Source organism: Parasteatoda tepidariorum, chromosome 11 (assembly GCF_982258835.1).
Source record: "Parasteatoda tepidariorum strain Cologne lab strain chromosome 11, Ptep-v5.0, whole genome shotgun sequence".
NCBI classification, from domain to species: Eukaryota; Metazoa; Arthropoda; class Arachnida; order Araneae; family Theridiidae; genus Parasteatoda; species Parasteatoda tepidariorum.
Genome location: NC_141765.1, coordinates 94,089,346 through 94,102,539, shown reverse-complemented (window position 1 = coordinate 94,102,539; position 13,194 = coordinate 94,089,346). Strand labels below are relative to the sequence as shown.

General features: G+C 32.3%; 1 long non-coding RNA gene across 2 annotated transcripts in view; it reads left to right on the top strand.

The window, feature by feature from the left end:
* LOC147801901 (uncharacterized) overlaps window positions 1–13,194 on the top strand; it is a 165,634-nt gene that overhangs the window by 56,152 nt on the left and 96,288 nt on the right. For both annotated transcript variants that reach the window (XR_015430605.1, XR_015430604.1), the window contains exon 7: window positions 6,448–6,499. This is a non-coding gene — a long non-coding RNA (uncharacterized LOC147801901). The remainder of the gene's footprint in view (window positions 1–6,447; window positions 6,500–13,194) is intronic.

The window sequence follows — 13,194 nt, the reverse complement described above, 5'->3', positions numbered from 1 at the left end:
AAAACCATATTTTTCCCTTTGTTCTATTCAACTTTTTAACAATTCATTCAACCACCACCTTTTTCGGCGTACCGTCAGTCGTTGTTATTGTTCATTTACGTCACACTAGAGCTGATCAATGGGCTATTGGTGACTGTCTTGGAAACATCCCTGCGGATGATTCGAAGACACGCCATCACAATTTTGATCCTCTGCAGAGGGGATGGCACCTCAGCTTCGGTAGCCCGACGACCTGCACGCGAAGTCGAGCACTTCACGGTAGAACAGTTTAACGAGGACCAATACCGCACACCATACGCATACGGATCCAAGTGGTCATCCCCCCCCCCACTCACTGACCGCGGTCAGTGATGCTTGACTTCGGTGAGCTGCTGGGAACCGTGACGTATTGTTGGTCCATAGCGTATGAATGCGCCAATCATTTTACATGTTTGATGAAATACTTGCGAATCCGCATGTGCGTCTACAGAGCTGGATTCGGTGAGATTATTGCACTCTCATGTACAACTCTGATACAGTTTGCAAGATATTCTCTATTTCTGTCATCATTGAAATTCATTGTCATCATTGAAAAATTTCTCGATCATTTTATAATGGCTAATATAATCAAGAAAAGTGTTCTTTGTCAAAAACTAGTTATTTTATCACGATCATGTAAAGTCTTTGAAAGTTATTTTGCATTTTGTTAATGTATATAGAGCTTAAAAATATTTTTTGAGTGCTTAAAAAGTAATGAAGGTGCTAATTTTTTGATGAGAGATTTGACTACGCACCCTGGTTGTTCCTCTGATTCACTAAAAATAAGGATATCACCGAGGTTAACATAGCAAAAAGGGAAATTTCCAAAAAGGCAAATCTAATGAATTTTGCATTTATTAATGAACCTCCGAAAAGTTTGTCACTGACCCAAAATTCATAAAAGGAAAAATTGTGTGTCTAATTTCCTCTAGTCCCCCATCTGGTCGAATATTTCTTGTGCTTTAAGGAGTGGAGACAACCATAGTGACATCGAAGACCGGCAAATAGCATGAGCTGAAATTCTTGTTTTTACAACATCCTATATTTTTGGACTAAGTTTCCTGTGTGTAGGAGAACCAGTTGCATCAAAATAATATTATGATACGCCTGCTTAATTTTTGTTGTTAACTTAGTTAATCCCGGAAAATTTAATATGTGTCACCTGAGCCGTGGTGGCTTAGGGGATAGAGCACTCGTCTCCCAATGAGGTGACCCGGGTTCGATCCCAGCAACAACTGATTGATTTGAATTCCACACACGGCTTGCATCGACCACAGTGCTGACGTAAAATATCCTCAGTGGTAGGTGGATGATAGAATCCCCTTGCCATTGAGCTAACCATGGCAGGTTTTCGTGGTTTTCTTCCCCATGTAACGCAAATGCGGGTTAGTTCCCTCAATAAGTCGGCCACGATGGCAAAATTTCTGCTAATACTTGATCCAGTAGTTCCCTTGTCTTCTGGATTGGGTTCAAAATGACAAGGCTACGGAGTTGAACATTAGTAGTCGTGAACCCAAAAAACTGGGTCGGCTGTTCAACGACGGTTATAAAATAAAAAATATACGTCACCTGAAATTAATTTTATTTAAAAAGTATCAGTTTCGGTAGTTATGCCAAATAAAGAAAAGTGACATCAATTTATTTACGCCATTTTAAGTCAATCAACAGCCCTGAGTGCTCTGAAAATAATTGGAATTTTTTATTTGCAGTCTCTTCGTAATGCTCAATTAATGTTCAATAACTTAGTTCCGTAGGTCAATAATGTCACGTAGAATAAATACGAATCATTCTAAAAAGTTATGTAACACCTTCAAAGTACAGGGAACAAAGCAACTGTCGTGTCAGCTTGAAAAACACCCAGTCTTTTATAGGAATAATAACGGAACAGGAAATGACGTATTAGAACTTTCTAGAAACTTTAGAAGAAAGATAAATAATAAATAAAAGCTTATTTTAGAGTTTTATAATTTCTTAAGAGTTCTGAGGATCGAACACTGCTTTGGAAGACGACTCACACCTCTCGGCCACGCTGACACGTCAATATTTTTGATTATTAGCTTTAAATAATTGTAATGGATCAAGGTGAAAATTTCTAATCATTTTCTGGACGGGCAAGCAGCTTACTTCCATACCTGAAACCTCTAAAAATTTTAAATTCGTTTTTTTTTATCAAATACAAATAAGGGACACGAGCGTTTGGCTGTCAGATCATTTGTCGCCGTCACAGCGACAGCAAGTTTTAAGATTTCCTTGCTATCGTTGTACGAACACGATGAACAAAATCTTTTAGATCGACAGATTTAAAGTAAGATTTATCGTGGATCAGTCACCATTTGCTACATGGGGAGTCTTCGGCCGGCGGGGATCGAACCCACGATCTCTTAGAAATGGGCCCAGTTCCCTACCAGCCAGGCTATACCGGCCTAGGGGAGTCCCGCAGTGGACTGATCGTTGAGACACGGTTCCCAGCAGATCACCAAAGTCAAGCATCACCGGCTGCGGTCAGTGTGCGGGTGGGTGACCACTTGGATCTGTCTGCATAGGGACCGAGGGTGCGCGGTATTGGTCCTCGTTAAACTGTTCTACCGTAAAGTGATCGACTTCGCGAGCAGATCGTTGGGCTACCGAAGCGGAGGTGCCATCCCCTCTGCAGAGGATCAAATTTGTGATGGCATATCTTCGGATCATTCTCAGGGATGTTTCCCAGACCGTCGCCAATAGCCCATTGTGCAGTTCTAGTGCGACGTAAATGAACTACAACAACTACAACAACCCTGCCTAGGGGAGAGTTCTTACCATAGACAAACCATAAGTGCCAGTTTTTTCCCCGATATGTACCACAGGGTTACCTTTTCCTCAAAACCTTTACTCGCCAAGTTGGCGGGAGTAAAAATACTGGTGAGAAACTGGTGGAAAAAACAGGCGAAAATTACAGATTAAAACTGGTGTCACCGCAAAGTAAATAAATTAAGAAACAAAATATTTTTTGTGTATAGAGCTTAAAAGTAGATGTAACGTTTAAATTATGAATTTTCATTATTCATTTCATAAATAATTTTCTTATTTTAAAATACTCCTTTCAGTGAGAAAAATAATTTGCTGTTTCAATAGCAATAAATATATTTAATTTATGCCCATCTAATTTTTTATTACATTTATTTAAGTTAATAATTAAGTAATTTCAAAATTTAATAAAAGTGTAGGTTGAGTATCACTTCTTGTAAGTAAAGAATAAAGACTTGTTCCACCAAGAATCATTTGTTTTAAAACGTTTTCTCATCTGAATTAATTTACTTTTCATCCGACAGGTTAGTTCTCTGTTTTTACCATCCTTTAACGTTTTGAGTTTGATGTGAAAAAAGAAATAACTGACTGAGTTAACTTATTTATTCAGTAATTAGTTTGCAGTGATTAAGTAATAAACTTTTTTATTATTAGTATTATTAAGAATTTTAGTTGCAGTACTATTGTTTAATAATGTTAAAAATTATTTTTTATATTTAGTCAGAGTTTTGATCGTTAAATGCGAAAACAATTTTTAAAAAAAAATGAAAAGTAATAGTTTTAATAAAAACAAAATCTCATTTTTATTAACCATGATAAAATGCCTCACTATTTCGGCCATCGCAGCTGAGACTCTGAGTACGTCCTTGAGTGTCGTAATATGTTGAAAATATTTGAGTTTTAAATACCTTGCAAAAATAGTGTAAAAATTCTTTAAATGATCTAGATTTACGTAACGCGATTTGAGCACGTTAGAATATGATCAGCACTCAATTTTAAAGCGTCGCATCATCATAACATCACATCAAAATGTCGGAATTAAAACTAACCCTTTATGAAAAAAATTAGTTCCCAAAATAAATTTGAAATTGTAATGAATTCTACGATGAAGTTAAGATGAACTACTATCCAGGCCTACCGACAGGCCTGGATGCAATATTTCACTTTGACTAACTCTGGGGCACTCCAATTGGAACTGTTTGGAGTGCGAATTCTTAACACGCCAAATCAATGAATCTCACGCTTTCTCGAATCGTACGAGATTAAACTTCAACCGCTATTACATTTTTTTTTATACGAGTGCAAGTAGTGTTTGTTTATGTAATGATCGGTGGAACTCGCACGTACAAAAAATTTTTAATTTAAATAAACAATAAAATTACTTAAGATATATAAATTGCTTTTTTTCGTATGTTTTAGTTTCACGTTAATTGTTTCGTACAACGAAACTTTTTTTTAAATTCAAGTAGCGTAAAAATGGTGCAGTAATTAATTGTAGAACTATATGTTTGTATTTACATGGCGCAACGCAATTTTATTAGATTGACAAATAAACATTTCTACCATTCACGATTTCATCTATAGAATCATATTTCCGCTTAGAACTAAATGTTGAATTTTTTTTATATAAATTTACTACAAGAATAATTAATATCAGGAAGTTTAGCACTACACAACAATTGCCATACCTTTTATAAAAATTATGGTTAATCTATCCATATTTCAATCAGTTGTTGAAAATTATTCTTGGTTTCTTCTTTGCTATTTAAAAAATAACTCATCGAAGTAAAACTTAAAAGACTTGCTTGATATAATATGTTGGTTCTCATGTGAAAAACGATGTTTGATAATTTCACAAGAATAGTACTGATTTCTAAAAATTATTTTTTTTTTTAAATAGATTTAGTTTTGAAAAAGTATTAGTAAGCAAAATATTTGGCAGTTTCTTGTAAATTTCAAAACTAAGATCTGAATTAATACAAACAATTTTATCTATGCCAATTATTTAAATATTTACATAGTCATATTAATTATAAAAAGTAATTAAAATCTAAATAAAAATGACTTCAAAATGAGTTAAATGCAATATATCCAATTTACTGTAATGGTAAATAAGGATAAACTAATACATTTAGTAATAATTTTTATTTTTATTTAATTTAAAGCATAATGCAGAAAAATAATAAATTATTTCGCTATGATTGCGTTCAGTGTCTTAAATTTTGACTAGTTTTTATTTTCATTTCATCAAACTTTTTTTACCATCAAGAAACAATGGTTCTCCTCGAAAAGAAAACCCAGTGATTTTTAGTACAGTCTCACCGTTTTAATATGAAATTATCAACATTTCTTTCCAGTAGAAAGTTAATATCCTGTAAACAGTCACTAAACATTTCTTCCTAAGTGAATTTGCGTAATAACTGATATTTTCTGTTTTGGGCAGTATGGTCCTCATATATTAACCTACAATGTTCAAACTTAGTCAGTCACATTTATTAAATTTTTATGTGAAACACAAAATATTGTAATTATACACTAATAAGGGTGCGATCACGTTTAATTTTGTTTATAGAGTAAGAAATTTTAAACAAAACTTGATTCACAAATAAAATATATTGTTTAATTATATGGTGTAGCATTTAGACAACCACAAAATGTTGAGAGAAATACTATGCTGCAATTCAATGAGTACATTTTATTTTAATGATTATGTACTAAAATTTAAATGAAATGACAATTCTTTTCTTTCATGCACATGCATTTCTTTTAAAAGTGCTTTTTTTTAATTTTTTTCATTAATTTAGATTATCTTGAATTTTTAATAATAAAACACTTTTGAAATCATTTGTCTTTGATTATGTTCAGGGAAATTACAATTTTATAAAATTAATAGTAATAATGCAAAAATTATTTTGTATCTGGCTTATTTGCTTCAAAAATCAAATATATTCGATTTGGTCGAATATAATTACATTTCGATATCAGTTGATGTATTTTGAGCTTTTTTTCATGTAATTTTTTTAATTTATGTGCTACTTTTCTTAATCGAGACAAAGTTGTTTCGAATAATAAAAATAGCACATAAATTAAATGGTAAGGTGATATGCAAGGTGAGAAACAAATCCATCCTGTGTTAGAAAGACTTATCAACGAATTTTACTTGATAAATAGACTTTTTTTAAAAACCGTTCAATTTGTGAATCTTTGGTGATGCGGCAGAATTCTTCCCACACTTGCTACAATATATCGTTATAAATGGTAGTGGATGTGGCCTCTCATCGTAATCCTGCTAAATTATAAACACTTTGATTTAATCTCATCACAGGGATTTAAATCTGGAGATCAAATCAAAATTTTTTTTCAAGCCCCGGAGTGAATTGTGACACAACCTGCAATTCTGTTAATACAATTTAGACTGCTTTTATTAAATTATGGTTCTACTAACGTAACTATTTCTCTAGTAGGGAAGAGTTATGAAGTTAATTGAGGGCCGCTAAGACCCTAAGTTTGTTCCTGAATGTCGTAGTGTGTTGAAAATAAATGAGTTTTTAATACCATGGTATAAAAATTCTTTGATATAGATTTGATTTGAGCACTTAAATTTTTTTGTACCATTATTTTACTAAAGCAACTATTTTTTTATAGGAAAGAGTTATGGTGTCAGTTGAGCTGTATTACGTAGTGCAATAAAATACAGGTAAGATAATTATTCTTATGTTTTATTAATTCTGAAATCTTCACCTGTTTTGATTAAAGTTTTAAATTTTCCAATGCCTGTAGCTACCAATTTCATTTGCTGCATTTTTTTTTCAAAAGTGCAACACAAATGGAAAACTACTGCTGCTATAAAAATTTGAATTTTGATTTACAGTGCACAAAAAATATATATATATATAAATAGACCACCGAAATAATTTTTGATCTAATGACTGGATCTTCACATTCTATGACTCAATCTAAATTGTTACGGGTGTTATATCATATATGCTAATTAATTAGTGCAACCGATATTTTAGGTTACGAAAGCAGACACAAAAATGTACTTTCTCTGAATAAACATATCTTTTTCTCGACCGATTCGAATAGATGGTAGCCGCGATTTGCGAAATATGGTTCCAATAGTTTGGGCCCCTCAATGCTAACTTTACTTTATACGTAATTCACATAATTTGTTTCTTTGGATTCACATCTAGCAAGTCTTGAAAATGGGTGCTTGTCTTTGAGGGCTTGAAACATGTATACTGTTATATCTTGTTTGAATATTTTTTGAAGCGATCAAAGTTTTAATCGGATAATAGCTAAATGATTTAGTTTCTTGAGACTATTTGTTTAATGTAAAAAAAATGTTTACATTTTTGACAGGCAATGATAAAAATTACGTTTAATTTTTAAAATAGAAAATAAGTGCAAAAATTTGGGGCTAATAATAAAACCATGCGTGTACATTTAAGTCTAATTTATTAAATAAATCAATTTATTGCCCAATGTAAATATTACATGCAAAGTATAAATACAAATATTGAATTGATACAAATATATGCTTACCTCCAAATGAATCAATTAATTTTAAATGTTTAGTACCTAATAAGATGTCACAATTTATTTTAAAAAAAAGATAAATTAATCAATGTAAAATGTGAATAAAAACTATTGCAAGTAGATATTAAAACGCATGATTTAAAAAAAAGTAGTTTCAGTTAAAATATTTAATAATAAAATCAAATAAGAGAAACTCCTTTAAGAGAAAGATCTCAGACTAAAATATTAAATTTTAAACTAAAAAGCTGAAATAATATAGTTCTTTCAATGATTGATTAAAAGACTGACTGAATGACCGAAAAAAATACCAACAGAATAATTTTATGCTTCTAAAAAATTGATACATCTGTAGTTCTAGAAATTCTAGATGATAAGGCAATTTATTATTAGTGTAAATCGTACAAAGAATTAATTCCTCGTAAATTTTGAAAGGTCATAGATGAAAACGAGTCCAAAGCAATATTGAAAATGACAGTCAAAATTTATCGAAGCAACCAATATTTTTCCATTGAGTAATTTGAGCCGGCTTCTGCGCACAGTGATCGGTAAAACTACATTTTCTTTATAGTTAACTATAACTACTTTATTACAGCTGCAGTTAACTACAACTACTGTATTTTTACCTTTTGAAATATAATTACTACTAGTTTTTGAAGACATACATACTTTACTAGAGAGAATCATTCACTCTAATGTTCAAAATGATATAGAATTAAAAAAAATTGGCTTAGTTATGCATGAGAAGTTATTGAGAAATATTAATTCATCTTTACATGAAATAGTTATTTATTCTAAAGCACTTTTTACGAATTTATTCTTTTAACCTTTAAACTCTTCTTGACAGTGAATATTTAATTAAAGAAATGATAAGAAATCATCTAATATTTGGGATTGAAGGATTAATGCTTTTTGATAGCCCTCTAGAAATGAAGTACAGTGCACAAAATTTAAAAAACATGGAACTCCCTGAATAACTTTATATTTAATGATCTGATCTTCACTTTCTAGGACTCAATCTTAATGGTTCGATTTCCAATGATTCCTTTGTTTACAAGATTCCCAATAATAATGAACGAAATAAATTAAGAACATAAAAAATAACTGCTGCAAATTAAAAAAAACTTGCTACTCTGGTGCATCAGACGAAAAAAAATTTTTTTCCTGTGATATAGCTTTCGCCTTCCAATGAGGTGTCCCTGGTTGGAATCTCAGCTTTGGCTGATTGATACGAATTCCACATCCGGCTAGCACCAACCACAGTGCTGGCGTAAAATATCCCCATTGGTAGACGGATCATGGGTTAGAGTCCCCTTGCCGTCATGCTAACCTCGGGAGATTTTCATTGTTTTCCTCCCCATGTAACACAAATGCGGTTTAGTTCCACCAAAAAGTCCCCCAAGAAGGAAATTTCTACCAATACTTGATTCCCTTGTCTTCTGGATTGGGCTCAAGATTTCAAAGCTACGGTGGTAAACATTAGTAGTCGTAAAGCCGAAAAATTGGGACAGCTGTAACTGTTTTTTTTTTGTATCACACTACACGCTACACTACAAACTACAAAAAAGGTAGCGACTACAGTAGTTTCGTTACTTGTAGCGCTCTACTTCCGACCCATGAGGGTGCATTATTTTGATTTTCTTATCTCTGTGATGAATTTTCGAAAGAAAAGGAAAACTGCTGCAACGGTAATCAGGCGGATGGCAATTCAGGTTGTTGGACAACTCTACGCTGCCTATCTCCAACCTCTATTTTATTAAAATTTCAATGTGTTAGTACACTTAATTAGCATGGGTGCATTTTCAAAGAAAAATCTTAATAGTACAGTACTGTTTATCAATAAAGTAAAAATACAGAACAAACCAACGAGAAGAAAAAAAAATTTTAAAAAAAATTCTTTCCCACAATGCTTCACTATTCCCAATATTGAGAGGAGAGTGTAAACTTACCGGGTCACAAAGTCCTCCATGTTCCCGTAGCAGATCAATACCTCTGGGGTTCTGGATTGGAGATCGATCATTCTCTGATTCAGGTCAAAATTACGATCTGTGGATGAATGAATGGGTCCGCCCTATAATCGGGTGCGACGTATGGTGTGGCAGAAGTCGAATTTTTGGCCATAGATGGCGCCACTGAAAACAAGAAGAAATAATCTTAAATTTGCTCGGTTTCACCAAGAAGGCTTGCCCGTTTGGCAAGTAGCATTAGAAACAAGAAGAATTTCTGTTACTGTGCCCCTAAATGTTGTTTTCCCCTTTTACACAGGGACCGCACCTAACATCGGGGAACTAGTTTACATTATGTCATTGAAAGCTAGACTTCTTTCCCTATGAATATTATTTGATATAACTACTCGTTCAGATACTTTACAATTTGCACTTAATTGTTCATTTTTAATATAATATAAAATAAGACACTTATATGAGTCGCTCAGAAGCCAATGCGGTTAAGTCCAAAACACAACAATTGAGAAAATTAATGTTTTTTGATACATTAGTTTTTAAAATTCCTGGTTTATTAATTTAATTAGAAAAGTGTATAAACTCTTTTTTCGAGGTGTAAACTCTGCAAAAAAACAAGATATGTACAGGATGTGTAAATAAAAACGTAAGTATTTATTGAAATAATGACAGCATCTTAAAAATTTTAGGACTTATACCTTTTGGCAGCTGAAAAAGATAAGAAATTTATGTCTTCTAGTATAAACGAACTTCGATTTTTCTCAATCATCACTAGATACAGTGACTAATAGAAAATAAACTGTTGGATTATTTCAAAAATTGTTTTTTATTTCAAAACTAAAGTGGCACTTTTCTTTGTTTTGAGAAATGAAAAAAAAAAATTAAAAAAAAAAAATACCACATTTTAAAAAAATACTACGAAAAATACCGTACCCCTTTTTTTCGTGAAAAAATACTACCGTAGTATTAAAAATACTACGTCTGGCAACCCTGGTTACTATGACTTTCTTGTTTTTCAGTATTACCAACAAATATCGAAAGAAGAAGAAGAATTTAATTTTTATTTCAAAAATTATGTAAAAAAATATTGATAAAAGGTGGACTTATTCACAATGGCTTCTGAAATTATTATATAATATATTCAGAAGCTATTAAAAAAAGGGCTGTCTAACCTAGAAAAAAGTAACCAATGAGTAAATCCCTTAATAACCAAGAAGATTATTATTTATTTCATCAAAATTTCCAAAAATCAGAAAATATCAAAAAATGGACTTAACCGCATTGGCTTCTGAGCGACTCATATCACTGTATACATAAACAGATGGAATCAAATTTGATACATGCGTACAGACTTTTGCACCCTATTTCAGTATTTAAAATTTTGTGAATTTCATATACGCATTGCATATGATTTTTACAATCCAAATAAACATTACATCTTTATTCAACACAAACAAAACTGCGAAAACTTCCTTTTTTCATTGATAAATTTTGTACGTTAACTAAATTGTAGATTTGCGATGCATAAAATGAAATCATTGATATATTGAAGTCATACTTCAATTAAACTTGCAAGTAATTCAGCCTAGAATTTGCCTATTAGAAAATATTTGCGCTTTAATGTTTATTTTTAATATAATGTAAAAGACATTTTAATCACACGAGGCATTAACACATGGAATCCCATCCTTACAGACTTTCGCACCATCCTGTAAAACTTAAAAACTTTGTGAATTTTTCATGTGCAGTGCATGTAATTTTTTCAATCTAAATAAACATTGCATCATATTTATTCAACTCAAATCTGCAAACAAAATTTTTTCTTTCGTTGGCGAATTTTGTTCTTCAACTACATCAAAGATTTGCGATATACATTCCGTGCCCAAATTAATAGAGACACTCTAAGATTATATGTAAAATCTTAATTATCAGGTGATACTCTACAGCTTTATTGTTTTTTGCACGACTGAAACCGGTTTGCACTTGTTTACGTTCGTGTATCAATAGGTTAACATTGTAATGCAAAACGTTAAAAATGAATACAAATGGGAAGAATATAAAAAAATATCCCGAATAAAAACCCCATTACATGTATGTTTAAAAATAAAAGTATTGCCTATAAACTCGTGCAAAACATGTCATTATTAAAACACTACAGTGCGTCTAGTGATTTGGTCTAATTATTACAATATGCTAATATAATACCTGATATAATAAATATTATATATTTATATAATCTATCGTCTAATTTATTCAACTGTCGAATTTATATTATATATCGTCTAATTTTACCAATTGATACACGAACGTCAACAATTTCAAACAGTCGTTTAAAAACAATAAAGCTGTATAGAGTATCACCTGAAGATTGAAATTTTACATAGAATCTTAGAGTGACTCTAATAATTTAGCCAGGCACTGTTTAAAATGAAATCAAGGAATAACTACCTTTATCAAGGAAATTAATTGTATTTAAAAAAATGTTTGTTCTTGGGAATTAATAGAATTCGAAAGGGAGAGCTGAGGAGTAAAGCCTGATCCTCATCGTCTGCTCCTGACTTCACAGCTACTGCGAAAATCAGATTTTTCTCAAGCAGGCGTTGTTACATCCGTAGTCGGCAAAATCTATTTTTACAGTGGATATATTAATTTCAATTTCTTTAGAAAAACTGATTATTATTTTTCGATACATCAGATCCGTTAGAGAAATTGCATTTAAAAAATTATTTACACCAAAAATTCTTGAAAATCATCGACTGCAGAATAAAAGTCACGAAAATATTCGTGATCGGTAAACACACTGGTCTTGCACATTTTAATTAATAAATAAAATATTTTATTTTATAACAGCAGACCCAATTTTTTTGAGGTTTACGACTACTAATATTCAACTCCGTAGCCTTTTAATTTTGAAAATAATCCGGAAGACAAGGGAACTCCTGGATCAAGTATTGGGAGAAATTTGCCTTCATGGAGGACTTTTTGTTGGAACTAACCGCATTTGAATTACATGGAGAGGAAAACCTCGAAAACCTTCACGGTTAGTCTGACATCAAAAGAAAACTCAAACCCATGATCCATCTACCATTGAGAATATTTTACGTCAGAACAGCGGTCGGTGCAAGCCATTGCTGGGATTGGAACCCGGTTCACGTTTAATTTCTGATTAAATATTCTGGTTAAATTATTTCTTTAATGCCTATGATAGAAAATAGAGAATTTCGAAATTTTTGTAAGAAGTTTTTTAATATTAAAATAAGGGTGGGAAATTTCTTTAACAGTGGAAGAAATTACTTTGAAAAAATAGGTTTCTTCTAATCCAAGTGGAAGAAACTCTTTCCAATAAGGAAGTCCCGCAGTGGACTGATCGTTAAGACACGGTTCCCAGCAGATCACCGAAGTCAAGCATCACTGGCTACGGTCAGTGTGCGGGAGGGTGACCACTTGGATCAGTCTGCGTAGGGACCGAGGGTGTGCGGTATGGGTCCTCGCTAAACTGTGCTACCGTTAAGTGCTCGACTTCGCGCGCAATTCGTCGGGCTACCGAAGTGGGGGTGCCATCCCCTCGGCAGAGGATCAAAATTGGGATGGCATGTCTTCGGATCATCCTCCGGGATGTTTCCCAGACCGTCGCCAATAACCCATTGTGCAGCTCTAGTGCAGTATCTCTTTTATTTTTTTTTAAGAATTTAATTCTTAAAATTTATTGTATTTTAGAAACTTAAGTCTAAGAAAAATTTAATTATAAAAGTTCTTTATGATATATCACAAGAATGTTTGTATTTAAGTAATGTCTGTGCTTATGTTAAAATCCTGAAAAAATAAACTCTGAATCCTGAGTACAATTTTGGATAATCTGTAGCAAGTTGAAAAAGAAATCGTACAATAATGCGTT